Genomic DNA, 18,231 nt, shown 5'->3' on the forward strand with positions numbered 1-18,231 from the left:
CGTTTAAAAATATTTTATTTGTAGTCTAATAAATTTTTATTGGTGCTTACCTTTCACGCCGCTTCGAAGAATCAACGAAGAATGTTTCTTAGAACGTGCTTTGTCTATTATAATAAGTTAACTATATTGAGATACTTAAGAGCATAGTTCTTATCCTCACTAGAGAAGTCTTTATGATCTTTTACATTTAGTAGGAAAAAGTACTCTTAATTGTTGACGTTTTAAAATAGATACTCATTGAATAAAATAAAAATTATAAAGAATTAAATTTGAATAGTATAAAATTTAGTTTTTTATATTATAATATATAAAAATATAACATTTGGGCCAAAATAATAAATAATATGAGAGATATGATGATGATATATTTATATTATTCTACGTCAAAAGTTTCGAAATAGAAATTCATATTTTTCCTAAAATCCTAAACAATCTTGTGATTTACTTCTGTAATGAGGATGTTTAATATGCAAGTGTAAGTCCGTTGGTTTTTCATCAGAGGCCGAGCGCCGTCCACTCTTTGTCCCAAGTCCCGTCGCGTTAAGAGGCCGGCACAAAGTTACCTCTAACTAAAACACAGAGCTCATACGAATTTCAACGACAAAGACATCACTCCAGTCTTTTTAGAATTAAACATCAAAGTGTACCTTAGGGTCTTTGATCTCCAACATCATCGATACAGGCGAGCTCAAGTAATATCGTGCCTTCTGATGTTAATTGTACGTATACTAGCCAAGTTCAAAGAAGAGCTATTATTTCAATAAAATTTAATCGTTGTACCGTGAATTTCAAATTTCATAGGACAAACTTGATTAAATCTACGGGTTGCCTTTTGTCCATATTTGTTTATAGAATTTAATCGATTAATCTAGTACTAGTTGAGAATTGTATTGTTAAGGCGTCAGAAGACAAAGGGTTTGTCGTATGTAGCGAATAGAAACACACGGTGTTTCCCGCGTCGGCGGCGGCGCTCACAAAGGCGCCACTTTGTGGAGTCTTCTTTGCCTGTGACTTTGAGTCTAGGGATCGTGTGATATAACATTAATAACCTACTAATAGCTCTTTTTCGCTAATCTTTTAACATATGGAATATGTAATTAATGCGCTGCTTTGTTCAGTGCGATATTAATATTAATTATAGTAAATATTTTACGTCTATCTAAGACGTCAAAGAGAATTAGTCTAATATCTGTCTCCTCGCGTTCATTACTTAAACTTCGTAAAGAAACATTTAATTTTTTCGCATAATTATATTAGTGACAGTTTAATTAGCACAGCTTTCATCGGAGCCGCTTTGAGTTTGAACGTTTCAAATAGATTTCAGAAGAAGCACTTTCAAAGAGAGCACCCCTAATAAGTACTGAAGAGTCCTCGCACGTGTTTATCAAAGACAGCCTTTCGTTATTCACCGTCTGAATGGCCTCAAAAGAAACTCGTGTAAAATGCTCCACAAAGTGCTGTATCAAAGGGAAAGGCGGGCGCAAATATCTGTTTCGTAAACTAGTAAAAACGAAGCTCTCAAAGGTACTGCGTACTCGCGGCAAATTAGGCGGAGTTAAATACGAGCGCCGCTCTCACAAATGTATAACTCTGAAAGTCGCTCGCTCATTATTTATGTAAGTCGTTGTAATCGTCAAACGCTCCCTCGAGATTTATTTTTGACAATATCACCCGTTCGGTCAGAACGAAGGCCGGGCTCGCTGTACGTACGCGTACGTCTCGCATGTGTATCCATTTAATGCTCAATTCCCATATAATTTAACTTTGCGATCAAAGCGAAATTTTGCAAAGAGCTTCCCGGCGGCGGCGGGCCGGGAGGCGGTGTGAGCGAGACGCCGTCATCGGAGTTCCCGAGATCAAATGCTGGGCCAAATTAGTCACTCTCCGTCTCTCTATCTCAAAGCCGATCCGTAGTAAAGTTTGCGCGAAGATGACATCAAAAGGAAACCACACACCGGGGAGGCGCCGCCCGACCCCCCGGCCCCGTACTTAAATCCGCCGTGTCTCTAGCTGTCTTATTGACACGCGACTGACAACTTGCAAGTCGCCAACGTCGTCTGTTTCAGAAGCTCGCTCGCTTTGGCAGACTTATTTAGTTAATTAATACGGAATGTCCTATCAACTCTCAACTCCCGCAAGGCTGATATACACTTACACGGCTCAACTGTAAGGAAACTAATCGGGCGACCCTGTCCCTGGATGTAATGTCTTTAATTAGCTACAGAGATTGATGGAATTGGTTTTCAAATACAGAATACTTGTGTTCTCATGTTCAACCTTGCGCTCAACTCTACGCTTGTACGAACCTTTAACTAATTACGAAACTAGGATTCCGTAGATAATAACAAATAATTTTGATAGACAAGAACAAATAATTTAAATGTAAACATTTTTAAAGTAAAACATTTCGTTAGCTAATCAAGAACCACAAAAGTGAATCGTTTTGTTCTAAAATTTAATTGGAGTTTTGAATTTTGTAAAAGGCTCGCTTAGGTTTCCCAAAGTTCCGAAACCTTAAAAACAAACTCATTTCGGAACATTTTGTTGCGAAAGATTTTTTGATTGTTTGTCTATTTTTAGAAAAATATTACTTTTTTTCATAATAAATAAATAAGTTCATGTTGTAAATTTTTGCATTGCCGGTATATTTTTCATTTTTTTTGTTTTCCTCAACAATATTTCACAAGCAACTTGGTACATGTCGCCTGCCAACTTATTAATAAGAGTTCCGAATGAAGAACTATCGAAGCTGGAATGTCCCCCTGAAATAGGGTTCAATTAATAGTTGTTAATTTCTAAATCAACTTTTTCAAATGTCATAAATGGATGGATAAACAAAAACAGAAAATTAAATTTAACGTTATTGTTGTAATTGATGTTTCAATAATTAAAATTTGCTGCGTTGAAACGAACGGAAAGTCAAATTCATATTAATATTGCAATAAAATTAATAGCGATGATTCAAAATGAGATGTTTGATTGAATTTATTATATCTACAAAAAAAAAAGTTATTTATTTGCTAAATATTCGCAGATCACGGTGCCTTTAAAAAGAGAAATCTGTTAAGTATTTTTATAAATTAACTCAAAGGAAGTTCCCTTTTGAAACCCTTTTTATCTTCGCCCATGTCCATTTCGCTTATTTGCAAAACTTGCTCGTGTTGCTTTCAAGATTTGTTTTCGCATTTTTTACTTTTTAACGTAAAAATGCTATTTAATAGAGTGCATAAATGTAATTATATAATTGATTAATTTAATTAATATAAGTGTTACTATGATATACTTGTGAGAGTTCACTCAGTGCAGGTAGCTAAGAACCCGTTTGCGAAGAACTGTGAAGAACCGAATATTTTTAAAATAAGGAGCGAATGATTTGTTCTATATCAATTTTTATCAGAACATTGATGGTGAGAAGCAAACTAACTCGTTTCGAAATTTAAATAATCGATTCAATCAAAATATGATGCTTTCTTATTATCATCATTACTACTAGGACCATCCCAGTAAGTTGGGGAAAAATATTTGGGGTGTGCTGTATCTTCTATGCACCTATGTGTTATTGAGTTACTGCGTGTAATAATATATAATCAAAACATAATAGCTGCCAGTCTATCTACAGTCGATCCAACACTTTTTTCCAGTATTTAAGCGCCGTCTCCATCAAATATGATGGAATGTATAAGAAGAGTCTGTACAGTCTCAAAGTAATAGTCGCAGATACGTACGGATACTAAATCAGCTGAATACTATCTATACAGCAATGTATTACTAATGGCTCAAAATTTTTGGGAAAGCTGCATGTGTCTTATGAATTTAATCCAGTAATTGGAAAACGCGGTAGAATAACTTAGGACCTCCTTTCCAAGAAGAGAGGAGCAATGGGACATTAACCGACTGTTACTTTACTTTTTACTGTAAATTCGAAATTTGCATCAACATTTATGGAAAAGTATGTGTCCTTTCTATAAACAAGATGTTTGCTATTCTTAAAATTAAATTCTAATTCGCTTTAAACATCAAAAATGCCGATTTTATCTTTACGTTAACCAAAAGTTATCATTCCAAAGGGAGCAAAAAATCAAATACCATCTTATATCTGTTAGCGTCCGGCGCGCGGCGACCGTCGGCATTGTGCGCAAGAGTTTACGACACGGCCCGTTTCCAGGAACGGCAGGCAACTACCTACGGCGCCCTTTTGTGACGTCACCTCAACTTGGTTCCTTCGCCTACCCCTAATTAAACTATGCTATGTAAATGTTTCGGCTCCAATATTTGATTTTTGTGTAATGTTTAACGAAACCCGCTGTTACTTCATATAAATCATAAATTCATGGTTTAAAGTTTTAAATTACAGTTCTTAATAAAAAAATGTTACGAAGTATGAGTATATCGAAAGAAATGATTTAAATGGGTGCTTGTAAGTTGTTTGAAATGTAAGCATTCGAAGAGATGGTATGTTATCTTGGCATGATGGAGCATCCGATACCTATTAGCTCTAGTGATCACCTTGTTCAAACTTGTTTTTATCGTGACTGCGAGACCACCGGAGAAGTCTCTCATATGAAGCGATAATGACACACTGCTATCATGGAATTCCTTACTTCTTACGTAAACTAAAATACCATTGATAGGAAAAAAAAATCGTGAGCCTCTTTATGTCTTTAAAGTTATGTAAAGGAATAAAAATAAAAACGATACCTTTTTAACTTTCATTGGCAATTCATCAATCAAATCTCCATCGGTTACGAGTCGAACACTAACGTCCATTTGATATTCTGCATCGCTGCTATCATTCAACTTTTTGTTCGGTATTGCTCTTGTAATATGATTATAATATCCTTACATCTGCTACACTGCCTAGTTTTGTTTTACACGATTTTCAATCTTCTATAATTGACTAGGAAGGTTGATATTTGATTGCGCACGCCACGTGTAAATGCTCGCATCGGCTTCCATTGAGCCGGGACCGGTTTCGTGGCGGAATGCAGCAGTGCCAGCGGCTTTTTGCTTTGGATGCGTGCTGCCCACGCGGTCGTCCCTCGGCCCGCCGGCGCCAACGTCGCTGCCTTCGTTCGGGGCCTGATAAAGGACACGTTGCAAATATTTGATGTAACCTTATACTTTTATCGTGACATTTGAGTTTGTTCAGGACTAGTTTATGATTAACAAGTAGTGAAACGTATTTCTTCTTTGGAAGATGTGATAGAGGGCCGTTTTGTTTAAGGCATGAATTCAAATGTTGGTGAAGTTTTTTATTTTAGTTGTTCTAAAAGTTAATTGCTATATATAAAATAAATATTCAATAATTTTAGTCTGTTAATATGGCTAATGTCCTTATATTCCCAACCAGCAATGAAGTAACGTGATAACATTAAGTCTTCTCTATAGGAAAGAGGCATTTGCTCCGTGGTGGAAAATTCACTGTTTCCTACTTTAAGATCGTACACATAACCCGACAAAGTGTGTTGCGTTTGTTTACTATTTACTTCCTTAGGATGGTTTTTACATAAAAGAAATAATAGTTACATGTACGTCACGATCTTACCAAAATTAAAATGTATATTTTCAAAATCATATAAGCAGGCACTGATAGTATCAAGGACAATCGTTGCAATTACACTGGAGGTGTCACTCAAGATTCTGCGAAGCTAATTCAGTGAACTCGTTCCTATAATAGAATTCCGTAGGTAAATTTAAAATTACGTCAAAAGTAATTAAAAATCAAGGTTTTTTACGTATATACGGATAAAGCGTAGAGTTAGTGTTCAGTAATTTTCAAACAAAAAAATATATTTGTACGGGAAAATACTAAAGTAGGTGGTTATGTATGTATGTTTAATAGAGTTATTGATACTGTTTGTTTAGTTATGCTTCAATTTAGTACGATGAATTGGGTGAATACTGATACCACGTGTTGTCTTCACAATAGCTTTATTGAGACTAAAATACAAGTTTATATTCTGAGCAAAAGTATCGAACATATACCCTTTAATATATTCCTTTAATATGGCTATGGAATGCTTGTAAAATCCTACTTGAATAAAATACATTTTGAATTTATAATCTAAACAATCTCTACATAATTAATAACGCATTTCCTGTACTTCACTTACTCAAACAAAGAGAGACTTAATCTATCCATTTTATAATTTGTCCAAATAATGTTAATAAGATAATATATTATTTCGCGAGAGTACCGCTACTCGCGAGGTGCACTAGACTGGCTCTGAATAGCACTGTAAACAAGTAGAGATCATCTGCCATTAGCTGATTATCATGGTACCTGTCTGTTTGCGCTAGCAGTGGCTTATTTGTTTATTTACTTATTATAATACGGATTTTTTTAAGAATATTTACTAAATGTTTGCACAGCACAGGTTTTCGGGTTTTATGTTAAAAATAGTGAATTTAATTGTGAAAAAAATATATCAAAAAGTATTCTGCGAAATTTTGGTTTTGAAGGAGCGCATTGTACTCCCTCAATATTCAACTTCATCGAACCCACACGTTCAAAGTTTCGTTTTATAAATATCAAGATACATATATAAATACCTATTGCGCTATTGATATAAGGCTAACGATTCGAGCTGAAAACAATAATATATTAACTCTCCACGCGTGATGCCGCGATCTGTACTGCTACAAAACTACTAGACAGGCTTAGCAGGCACTTAGTTTAGACGGTGTTTAGCGGCTATATATTAAAAAGTTTTTGTCTCTAGCCTATTTCAACGGAAGTAGGGAAAAAGTATAAATAAACTTTAGATTTACGTACTTCCTGCGATTTGCTAATAACTCGCTACATCGTGCATATGGGCGCAAGTCGCCATTTATCGGCAATGGTTTAAAATATTAATAATATAAAATAATAATTATAAGTATATTGTCAATTATCATTTTAATGTTTATATTTTATTATGTAAGTAAAACTTAATTTGGATTCGTCTTGTAGCGCCACCTGTAATGTGTCATAACGGACTATGTAATAAAAATATTATATTATTTTTTAAGTAATTCAATTGTAATTAATTAAGAGCTATAATTAATAATAATAACCAAATAGATATTCATCTTTAATATTAAACTATATTTTAAGAATGAATTTGCAGTAATTGCATTAATTTATTATAAAAAGTTGTAGTTGTGAATATCCGTTTGATTCATTCGAAAAGGACGCCTTAGAAACGGGCATTGTTATAGCAACGCCATATTGCATTGACACATTTTTAAAAAAGACAATAAATTGTTAACAGAACTAATAAAGATTATTTATATTGTTTGCGTTTCACTGCGATGGAAGCTGTAAACCCGTCTACTTCTCCGACAGCAGCGGTGGGATCACAGCCCCGAGACTCTTCAAGACCTCCGGATGAGTCAATATTCACTATGGAACAAGTTATGGGTCTTCTAACATCTATTACGAGGACAGCTGCGACAAGCGCTGCAAGAGCAACATTAACTGAGGAGATCGTAACTATGCGGCGACACCATGACTTTTATCTTCCGCCGTTCAACCCTGATGAGAGATCACATGACATCAGGGACTGGTGCGCTAATGTTGATCAAATCATTATAAAATTGAATATTTCGCCACACGAAGCTCGAATGAAGGCCATTCTGCAATTGAGAGGACGAGCCAAGATATGGGCCGACACCTGGTCGTTGCACTCAACGACGTGGGAGCAAGTGAAGCAGGAGCTGATCCATACGTTTGGTGAAGAGTTCCGGTACGCGGATGATGTGCAAAAATGGCGCATCTACACTTCGGACCAGGCGAGCAGCTACGCTGAATATGCTACGACGGCCTGGACGCTTTTCAAGAGAGTTAGACCAGAAGCTTCCGCGGCCGAGGTGATAGATGCACTGATCACAGGTATTTATCCTGAGTTTATTCGGTCGGAGTTGTTGAGAAATACACCCGAATCGCTCCCCAAATTAGTATCGATTTTAAAAACATTTCGGAAACGTAAAATTGAAAATAGAGAGAGTAAATATAACGATTCTAAAAAAGTACGTCTTACAGGACCTTCAAAGGATCAAATTATATGTTTCAATTGCAATAAGCCTGGTCATTTGTCAGGAGATTGTAGAGATAAAAATCTCTCTAAGCATAACTCTCTTTTATTGCAATCAAATAACAATCCCGGTACCAGTGGTAGTTATAGTAATGCTAAGATTATTGAGTGTAGTTATTGTCATCGTACGGGACATTCAGAGAAAAATTGTTTCCGGCGAAAAAGTGACGAACGTAACTCCTCGAACAAAAACGCGATTCAACCCTAGCTAATATTGTAGAACAATTGAATAGTGATTCGATTCCCAAAAATAGAGCAGATACTCACGTTATACTTCAGGATAAATTACTGAGACGTAAAGTACATATAAATAATAAAACACACACACACACACACACACATCAGCCCGCATTCGTCCACTGCTGGACATAGGCCTCCCCAAATGCACGCCACTGTGGTCTTTCTTCGGCAACTCGCATCCAGCTCCTGCCAGCCGTCTTGCGCAAATCGTCACTCCACCGTGCCTGAGGACGTCCTACACTACGTTTGCCGAGACGCGGTCTCCACTCTAGAACACGTTTTCCCCAACGGTTATCGGTTCTACGACAAATATGGCCAGCCCACTGCCACTTCAGCTTACTAATCCGGTGGGCTATGTCGATAAATAAATAATAAAACACATAAATGAATTATAGTTCCACGTAATTACTGGTGAAAATCTTATATCCTATTATCATGATAATCTTCAACACTTTAGTTGAGAAAATATCCTTGAAAAATTGCGAGAGCAGTATTAGTTCCCTAATATGACTAGATTAGTTAGAAAGTTTGTAGAAAACTGTATTATGTGTAGAGTAAGAAAGGAGATATCGGGCGCTAGACAGGTTACTTTTCATCCAATTGATAAAATAGCTGTGCCCTTCCATACAGTTCATGCTGATATAACCGGATGAATGAACGGGAAATGCAACGAACCTGAATATGCTTTTGTATTTATTGATGGTTTCACTAAGTATGTCCATATGCTTTATACCAATGATCGTACAAGCGAAACTGCTATCAAATGTTTTCAAAATTTATTACTTAATTTTTATTTATTATTAATTGCCGATCAGGATAAAAGCATGACATCTACAGAGCTTAAAAATTTTTGCTAACAATATGAGATTCAATACTATGTAATAGGTAAGGGAGCTAGTAGGGCTAACGGGCGAGTTGAACGATTAATGAAAGTCTTAAAAGATAATATGACTAATAGGCCATGGCACACCGCTTTACAAAAATTACAACTAGCTATTAACTGTACAGTATAAAAAGTACAGGAATAAATCCAATGGAATAATTATTAGGTAAAAGATGTTTCCCACCTGCCATCAAAATGCTACAAATTGACGATGACATATTGACAGACAACTTAGAGGACATTAGATCAAATGCTTAAAAACGGATGGACGAGCGGTCCCTTAATGATAAAATGCGCTTTGGTAGAAGTAAAGTCGGTAATTTCGTCTTGATGCAGCGCCATGAACGACACACCACTAAATTAGGCCCTAAATTTGAAGGCCCGATGAAAATTTTAGATATATTGGCAAAAGATCGATACAGACTTAAACATGTTAACCTTCGTAGGTGTTCAGAAAAAATTGTAAGTCATAATGCCTTACGGCCTGCCCCTACAGCTCAATCAGACCCTTTTAATGATTCTGTCAACTCGGACGAATTTACCGTATGGGCGGAGGAATCAAATGAGACTGATTAACGTGACGGTGCTTCTATTTCCGCTCCGGTCAATGTTGATACTGTATGATACATTCTGTTGATATGATTTATTTTATGTTGTAATTAACATATATATTTTTTTTGTTGATATGTTTTATTTTATGGCGTAATTAACATCATTTTTTGTTGATATGATTTATTTAATGACATAATTAATATGTGCGTGTATGTGTTAATTTATTTTTCCTAACCTATCCTATCCTATATCCCTTCCTAAAACGCTGGTTGGCCACCATGCGTATCCTTAAACCTGGTCTTGTTGGCTAGATCCCTGGATGGGTGATGCCTTATGTGTTGGCTAGATCCCAGGATGGGTGATGCCTTATGTGTTGGCTAGATCCCAGGATGGGTGATGCCTTATGTGTTGGCTAGATCCCAGGATGGGTGATGCCTTGTGTGTTGGCTAGATCCCAGCATGGGTGATGCCTTGTGTGTTGGCTAGATCCCAGCATGGTCGATGCCTTGTGTGTTGGCTAGATCACAGCATGGGTGATGCCTTGTGTGTTGGCTAGATCCCAGCATGGTCGATGCCTTGTATGAAATTATATCATAACATGTAACAGCGCAGGGGACGCGCTGGAGTCAGTATGGCCGTATGGGCGCAAGTCGCCATTTATCGGCAATGGTTTAAAATATTAATAATATAAAATAATAATTATAAGTATATTGTCAATTATCATTTTAATGTTTATATTTTATTATGTAAGTAAAACTTAATTTGGATTCGTCTTGTAGCGCCACCTGTAATGTGTCATAACGGACTATGTAATAAAAATATTATATTATTTTTTAAGTAATTCAATTGTAATTAATTAAGAGCTATAATTAATAATAATAACCAAATAGATATTCATCTTTAATATTAAACTATATTTTAAGAATGAATTTGCAGTAATTGCATTAATTTATTATAAAAAGTTGTAGTTGTGAATATCCGTTTGATTCATTCGAAAAGGACGCCTTAGAAACGGGCATTGTTATAGCAACGCCATATTGCATTGACACATTTTTAAAAAAGACAATAAATTGTTAACAGAACTAATAAAGATTATTTATATTGTTTGCGTTTCACTGCGATGGAAGCTGTAAACCCGTCTACTTCTCCGACATGCACTACTAAGACTTTATGATCAATATATCTTTACTTATAACACAACACTATTAGACTTAACTACTTATTTCCACATTAATTTTACTTCAAAAACAGATCCGATAACAGTTCCGTCGACTTTCAAAACGCCATTTTTTCCCAAATCCATAGTGAATACCATAGATTAATCGAGCTCTCGACCAATGACATCGCGTCAATTTGCTGTCAAATGTTGTTTATTTGGCTTTTCTCCTCTTATGGTTGGAATAGAGTATATATGAATTTTATATCAATATTTCTTTGTTCACAGGATGTTATACTCCTCATACACGGCACCTTTCAGCTGAATTTTGAAGGTAAATAATATTGTCTTTATTAAATTTGTAGTATTCACTAGGCTTTAGCCATTAAATGTGTGAATGCATATATTGCATTAATTCATAGAAAAAAAAAATAAAGCATTTGGGACACCTAAATTAGCCCATATTCGAAAGGCTTTAGTAGACATATTAGCTCCTCCGAACTTTGTTATCAGATCAGTTTGATGATATCAAATTATTTGTATTGCCATCTAAAAGAAATACTTGTGTAATTTTCTTAATTTTAAAGTAAAATAAAATATGTTTCAAAACCAATCACCCACTACCAACTCAATGAAGATTTGTTAACATGATGACCTTAACATATACAATCGTGTGTATGACAAACAAACGCTATTCAGTCGTGATTTATTCAAAAATAATCGATATCGTATGTCATATGTTATATTATGTTCATATATCTATCTTCATATAACATAATCTATCATTTGTTTTTGTCATATATTAAAGTTGGAGCTTGCGTTGGTTAAATTTACTACGTTCTCCTTACCATATCTCACTTCGAATTTTATTTTAGCGTGCTTTGAAGTAAATTTCGAATTTGTTCTTATAGAAGATCTTTTTATGATTAAACTCTTTCTGTAAATATGTTAGTGGATGGTATGGCTTCGTGCAAGCCCGTCTGGGTAATTACCACCCACTCATAAGATATTCTACCACCAAACAGCAATACTTCGTATTGTTGTATTCCGGTTTAAAAGGTAGGTCAGCCAGTGTAACTACAGGTACAAGGGAGATATCATCTTAGTTTCTAAGGTCGATCGCGCATTGGCGATGCAAGAAATGTTTATTACTTCTTACAGCGCTAATGTCTATGGCCGGTGACCTCTTAGCAGAATATCAAAAAAATTAAGAATTTTGGTTTTGATAATTCATAACAATGCGGTTAGTGTCCCTTTAACCAGTAAACTGCTTCATACCTGACATGAACCTTAATTTTAATTTTTTAATGATCATGTTAATAACATAATAATTGAAAAATCGAAAAGTGTACACACCTATCATTGAAATGATAAAAAAAAAATCAATTTTACTTATTGCCTAATGTTAAAGTTTTAATTTATACAATAAAAATCTTTTGTTTCTTTTTAATCAATTATAATTAAAAGACACTGAGTCAAGTCAAGGGACAAGAGAGCTATTTGCAATAAGAGACCTACAATTACATACTTAAATATATATAATAAAAAAAAAAATTACTCAATTAGTGTTTTCGCAAGTTACAGGTTTTCAGATTATATACTTGATTGACGGGAAAAGTTTTACGACAGTGAGGTATATTATTTATTGAATCAATTTTTAAAATCGCAGTATGTTTCTACATTAAATTGTCTTTACAATGGTATGCAAACTATCTTGATTCCGTGAACTAATAAGATTAATAAGAACAGTTAACGAAATGAGACGAAAATCTTTATTCGATCGTAATGAGCTGTCTCACGCTTCGCATCACGAGTCATGCGATGTGAAAACATGACATAATTAATATTTTAATGTAATTGTGTTATTTATTTTTGATGTATTGCATTTGCATTTAAATGGTTATCATTATTTCTTAAGAGGTATAATGGCCTTGGTCTTGTACAATTAAGCATTACCAATGAATATGCCGCGCATAAACCCCTCTGCCCTGTATCTGTAAAGGAAATTGTCACAAGCCCGTTCTGCTCAAGGTTTCGTCTCATACCGATTTATTAGGTGAAAGACGAAGGTTTCCTTGGTGATATATAATATTCCACGTTAAAAAAAATTAGGAAAATAGGTAATAACAATTCACACTTAGGTACTTTGCATTTATTTATTTCTATGTCTTCTATTTGTGAAATATAATTGATTTCAACAGGACGTAACAAATATAATTATGTTTATCGTTTTTGCTTTAATATAGTTAGCACATTAAAAATAAAAGTGTTATGAAATGTAGCAACGAACAGCAAACCTTAATAAAAAAACCCAATGGTCGGTACTAATTGAATTCCATAAGTATTTTTAGTTCCGTCGTCAGGATTAATAAAACGAAATAACAACGACTCCTGTTGCAAGTTGTTGGTCAATAATTGTCAACGTCAGCGTTTTTAACGCTGTCGATACGTTAGTTAGTTTCGTTAACCGTCATAAAAACCTAACCTAACCTTTGTAGTAAGTACGTTTTCCGTTATCGAGTTGTGCTGACGTACTATATTTTTTTGTTCAATGACGTAATAGGGTATGTTTTTTTTGTGATATTTTAATTAAACGGCAAATACTCTTTCATTTATTTAAGTTGAACATATTAATATTTAATATATCTTGCTTAGTTTTTTTTTGTTTAACCGACAAGTACATTTGTAATATAAGTACTACTTAAGCATCGAAATGTTGATTATTATTAGGTTTTTACTATCGTTATTAAGCGAACGATTATAAGAGTTCGAAGCAAGTGAAGTATTAAATTTTGCCGTATAATTCTCCACTTCGCCATCGGGCCTATGAATTTTGATTTCAATTTAGCTTCATATAATTTAATTTCCCTTTAAAACCTTCCTAGCGAAAACCAAAACTACCGATCTCATAATCCCATTACTTCTACGCGTTTACTCTCAAAAGAGGCAACAGTAAAACGTATAATCCCGCGTCACGGAAAAAAAACGAGCGAATTTTTATATTAAACCAGCTCTCGTAAGCTGCATTCACCTGAGGAGCCTCTAGACGGCAAATTAAGTGACATTAGAGGCATAATGCCGGTCGAGGGAGACGTGAAAGCCGAGTGCTGAGGACAATCAACGCGGATTACACCGCTCAGCGGCACCGTTCAGGCTAATATCGTCGTTATTCCCGCCCGAAAATGCTTAATTTTCTACGTAAGAAAATGTTCGTTTGTGTAGAATTGTCGAGTCCCGTAGGTAAGTCGCAACGCAACGGTAGTCGCAGTAGTGCGTGGTTGGCCCAGTCCATATAGTCGTAAATCTAGGATGAATATCGTTGCGAGGAATGAAGCTGTAGTCGAAAAGCGCTTTGTTTTGCTACAAGTGCGGTTAACTTATACAAAACGTGCGAACTCTGGTTTTTTTCACGAAGCAGAGTCAATTCACACATTTCATTTCGTGGAGCCAAAACAACGAGTTACTACCATCGTAATATTATGCCTATTTTTGAACCCGTGTTCTTTAAAATAACTTTTTAGGATTTTCGAGCAAGACCAAGAAATGAAAGCTAAAAAAGAAAGACAATTACACTACTGCTAAACATATTATTTATAGTGTTTATTAGATGCCAATATTCAATTTAATGTATTAAAATATAGGAAAATAAAAATTAGAATAATGACTTAAAACTAAAGCCAAGCCTGAATGCTGAGCCTAAAGAAGTATTTCAAAACAATCGTTACAGAAATTGTCTTAAATTGAAAAAAATTTGAGCACCACTTTGCACAATTACAGACATCGTATAAGGCAGCTGCGTTTCCTGAAGAAATAGCTTTTATCTAATTTCCTTCTCATTTCTTTTCGATTTATTTTTTCTGGCAACATTATATTATCTGTATTCTGTATTCATTTTGTAGTTTTTTTTTTTATTTCGTCGTACGTAACGTTTAGGCGATCAATTTATTTTGTAGTCTTTTGTCGATTTGTATTATGCAGTGACTTCATCACTTGGTGGTAGGGCTTTGCGCAAGCCTTTCTAGGCAGGTACCACCCACTCATCAGATATTCTACCGCCAAACAGCATTACTCTTTATTGCTGTGTTCCGGTTTGAAGGGTGAGTGAGCCAATGTAACTAACACAACGGACATATCATCTTAGTTCCCAAGGTTGGAGGCGCATTGGCGATGTAAGGAATGGTTAAAAAAATTTTCAGCGCCATTGTCTATGGGTGTTGATAACCAATTATCATCAGGTGGCCCATATGCTCGTCCGCCACACTATACGATAAAAGAAATGAAATGAAAAGCTTTTAGTATAAGGTAATTAATACTAGTATAAAGTATGACAAACAGACTTGAGTATTTATGAAAAGTTTTCCTAAAATATTATATAAAGTAGAGTAAATTTCATCTTGGAGTTGTATTACATGGGATCAAAAGACTAATATACTTTTCTACCATTCGTCTAGTTGAATCAAGATAATTTTTTTCTATATTATCACAAAGTGAGGCAGACAAGCGAAAATAAAGCCCCTCAACTCTTCTATCCCGGGAGGCTTTTCTGACAATTATACTGTGTCCACAATGGCTTTTGCAACGTCTTCCCGGTGTAATAACGCGGCAGATTAAAGCATTGTGTCGCATAGTGGACGATGAACCTTTATATTGGGGATAATTGCTTTCGGACTTTCCATTAACGTACCGGCTCAGCCCCTTTTATTAAAAAGAACATTTTTCGTATAGCCCTCGACAGCAAATAATAAACGTTTGTTGCTACTTAAATTTCATTGTTTTTGTTCGATTTAATTACAACACACTATTGTTAGACTAAATTTTACAGTGAAAGTAATTGTATTCGTTTAATTTTTTCATAGTATTTGAATATTCGGCAAAAAAAAATCATTTGATTTGGGATGTTTATGAATTCGTATTGACTGACAGCTTCAGCACTTCCATCGATATTGTGTCTTGCAATAGATATGAAATGTACAGATGTAGTTAACTTAAGAAATGTGCACTCTCGTATTTTCATGTCTCCGCAATATGATTACCGCGGATTGCTTCGTAGCCTACAGTCTACAAATGAGATCTGGTATAACCCCTGAACTTTATATTACGTATCGTACGAGGGTACTCGTCTATCGACGCTGTGCTGAATGTACGACTGAAAAAATAATATTCATTCGTACGAGATATACCGACGTTTGAAATTATATTTTGTTATGTAACGCTTTTATACTTCTATTTAGAGTATTTAAATAAATACATAAATGAAAGAAAAGGGAATATTAAATGCATCTGATGCATCGCTTAGTTGACCTCATACCAACTATCAGATGGCATAAAAGTAATGCCAATGCACTTATCTCAAAAAAGTTGGACATTTTGCTGCGACGAATTCGTTTAATTTGAATAATGATGAAATAGTATCTGCAAGAGACACCGCTCATTTGTTTTCATTGCATTAAATATTCATTTCACGATACCGAGAGCCATAGATGTCAGTCGCAGATGCACCTGACTGCGTCGACGGGCGGTCGGCGGTCCCTCGCAGGGCCGAGTCTTGAGACCGCTATTGTTTGTTATTGCCATTATTGCTAGTACCGTTATTTCTGCGCTTGTAGGGAAAAAAGTGCAATTTACATAGTATTTGATCGATTTATTAGAATATTGTCGGTAGTTGTAGTTAATAATAATTTGAGTAATATTCTGCTATTTGTCCTTTTGTTAAATGTAGTTGAAAATATTTTTTACTAATAGTATATGATTAAATACGAGTCTTGAATTTATTTTTTATTAACAAATTATAATAGAACAATATGTTGTTTGAAGTATTTGTAGATCTTAATGTGTACAGAAATAATTGAGTCGCAATAATCCTATTTTAATACTACATAATACAACCCTTTATCGTGAAATAGACATGCGTCAGGCGCAATCGGAACGCATGAATGGAATTCAATGACTTGTACAGAAAAACCGGACGGCTAGATTGTCGTTTGCGATTAATTACATTCGTGAAATATTGTACACAAAGTTATGTCTGTCGCCAACCCTTGGGAGTTCTATATCAATTACAAAAAATACTAAGTCTTTCTAATATAATAAATCTGTTATCGTAATCGTTTTTGGATTATTTGTTAATATAAACTTTAAAGACTGAATAGATTGTAATAAAATTTTCCCTGATAGTCGTTTAATACATGCGATAGTACAACTGATTTAAAATAACAAATCAATTTACGCCGAGCCAATAGGAAAGCTAAAACATCTAGTTTTTAACAAAATATAATATGAATGATGTGTTTGCATTGGGTCGGCGGATTAAATTATATACCGAAATCATCCGTCGCAACAACTAACAATATTTATAATAAATTATATAATTGTATAAAACGAAAATCATTTTTCTCATGAAATATAATTGAATATCAAACAATTTTTATTTAGCATTCATACGTTTAGAATCTTCAGTGATTTTTATTCGAGTCCAGAATAATTGAATGGTGCATAATTGTCCGCTCGCCTTATATTATACAAATTGCTGTATCTTTTATTCATCAATCCAATCATCCATACCACAGAGTGCTATCTAGAGGCGTCGCAGACGAAAGTATTAAAATCATTTTTGTTACCCTCTTTAAATGTTGTTAATAATTCCTCGTTAAAAGCGACGTCAGCGCTGAGACCACAAATTATTGGCTTAGTTAACCACTGCTTGATTATATTCGTGTCTACGAATTGTTTTATAATATTTTGAGTTTTTGTGAAAGCAATTGTCTCAATGTTTATCGTCACTTTTATTTGACGGCGCCGTGACACTGACGCGCCCGCTTGTAGCACACGTTTTTGATGTGTCGCGGTGAAAACCTATCAAAACTGTCGATTCATACAACAAGTTATATTCGAAATATGACAAAACTAAATCAGTTTTGACCGCATCATATTGCATCCCTTCCTCGTTTTCCAATGATTTAGTTAGAACGAACGACTTCGAGCGACTGTAAAAAAATATGTAAATTGAAAAAATAACCTTAGGTAGGCTTTTCTTTTGAAAAACAGCGATACTTTTTATGTAGCTAGCTAGGGTTAGGAAATTTACCTGTCCTAATATCTTAAAAAACTGCAAAGGACCTGTCACGTTTTCCCCATCTCGACCCACTCGGGCTGTCACGCGACAAGACATTGTATGCAAAACGTCGCGTGCAAGCGATGTCATTGTTCTTCAAGATTAAGGTGGATTCCATTATTCCAAAACCCGAACCCCCGGGGATTCCGTATTTCATTGTACGGCTGATTGCAGGATTTCTTTGCCTGGTCGGTCTACAAGTTTAATCAGGCTT

At 35.0% G+C, this 18,231-nt stretch overlaps 1 protein-coding gene across 2 annotated transcripts in view; it reads left to right on the forward strand.

The window, feature by feature from the left end:
• The window catches only part of LOC125065682 (axin), a 63,534-nt gene that overhangs the window by 24,409 nt on the left and 20,894 nt on the right, over positions 1-18,231 (forward strand). For both annotated transcript variants that reach the window (XR_007119635.1, XM_047673447.1), the window contains exon 2: positions 11,195-11,240. The gene's annotated coding sequence lies outside the window, so the exon portion shown is untranslated. The remainder of the gene's footprint in view (positions 1-11,194; positions 11,241-18,231) is intronic.

Source organism: Vanessa atalanta, chromosome 8 (assembly GCF_905147765.1).
Source record: "Vanessa atalanta chromosome 8, ilVanAtal1.2, whole genome shotgun sequence".
Taxonomy (NCBI): Eukaryota; Metazoa; Arthropoda; class Insecta; order Lepidoptera; family Nymphalidae; genus Vanessa; species Vanessa atalanta.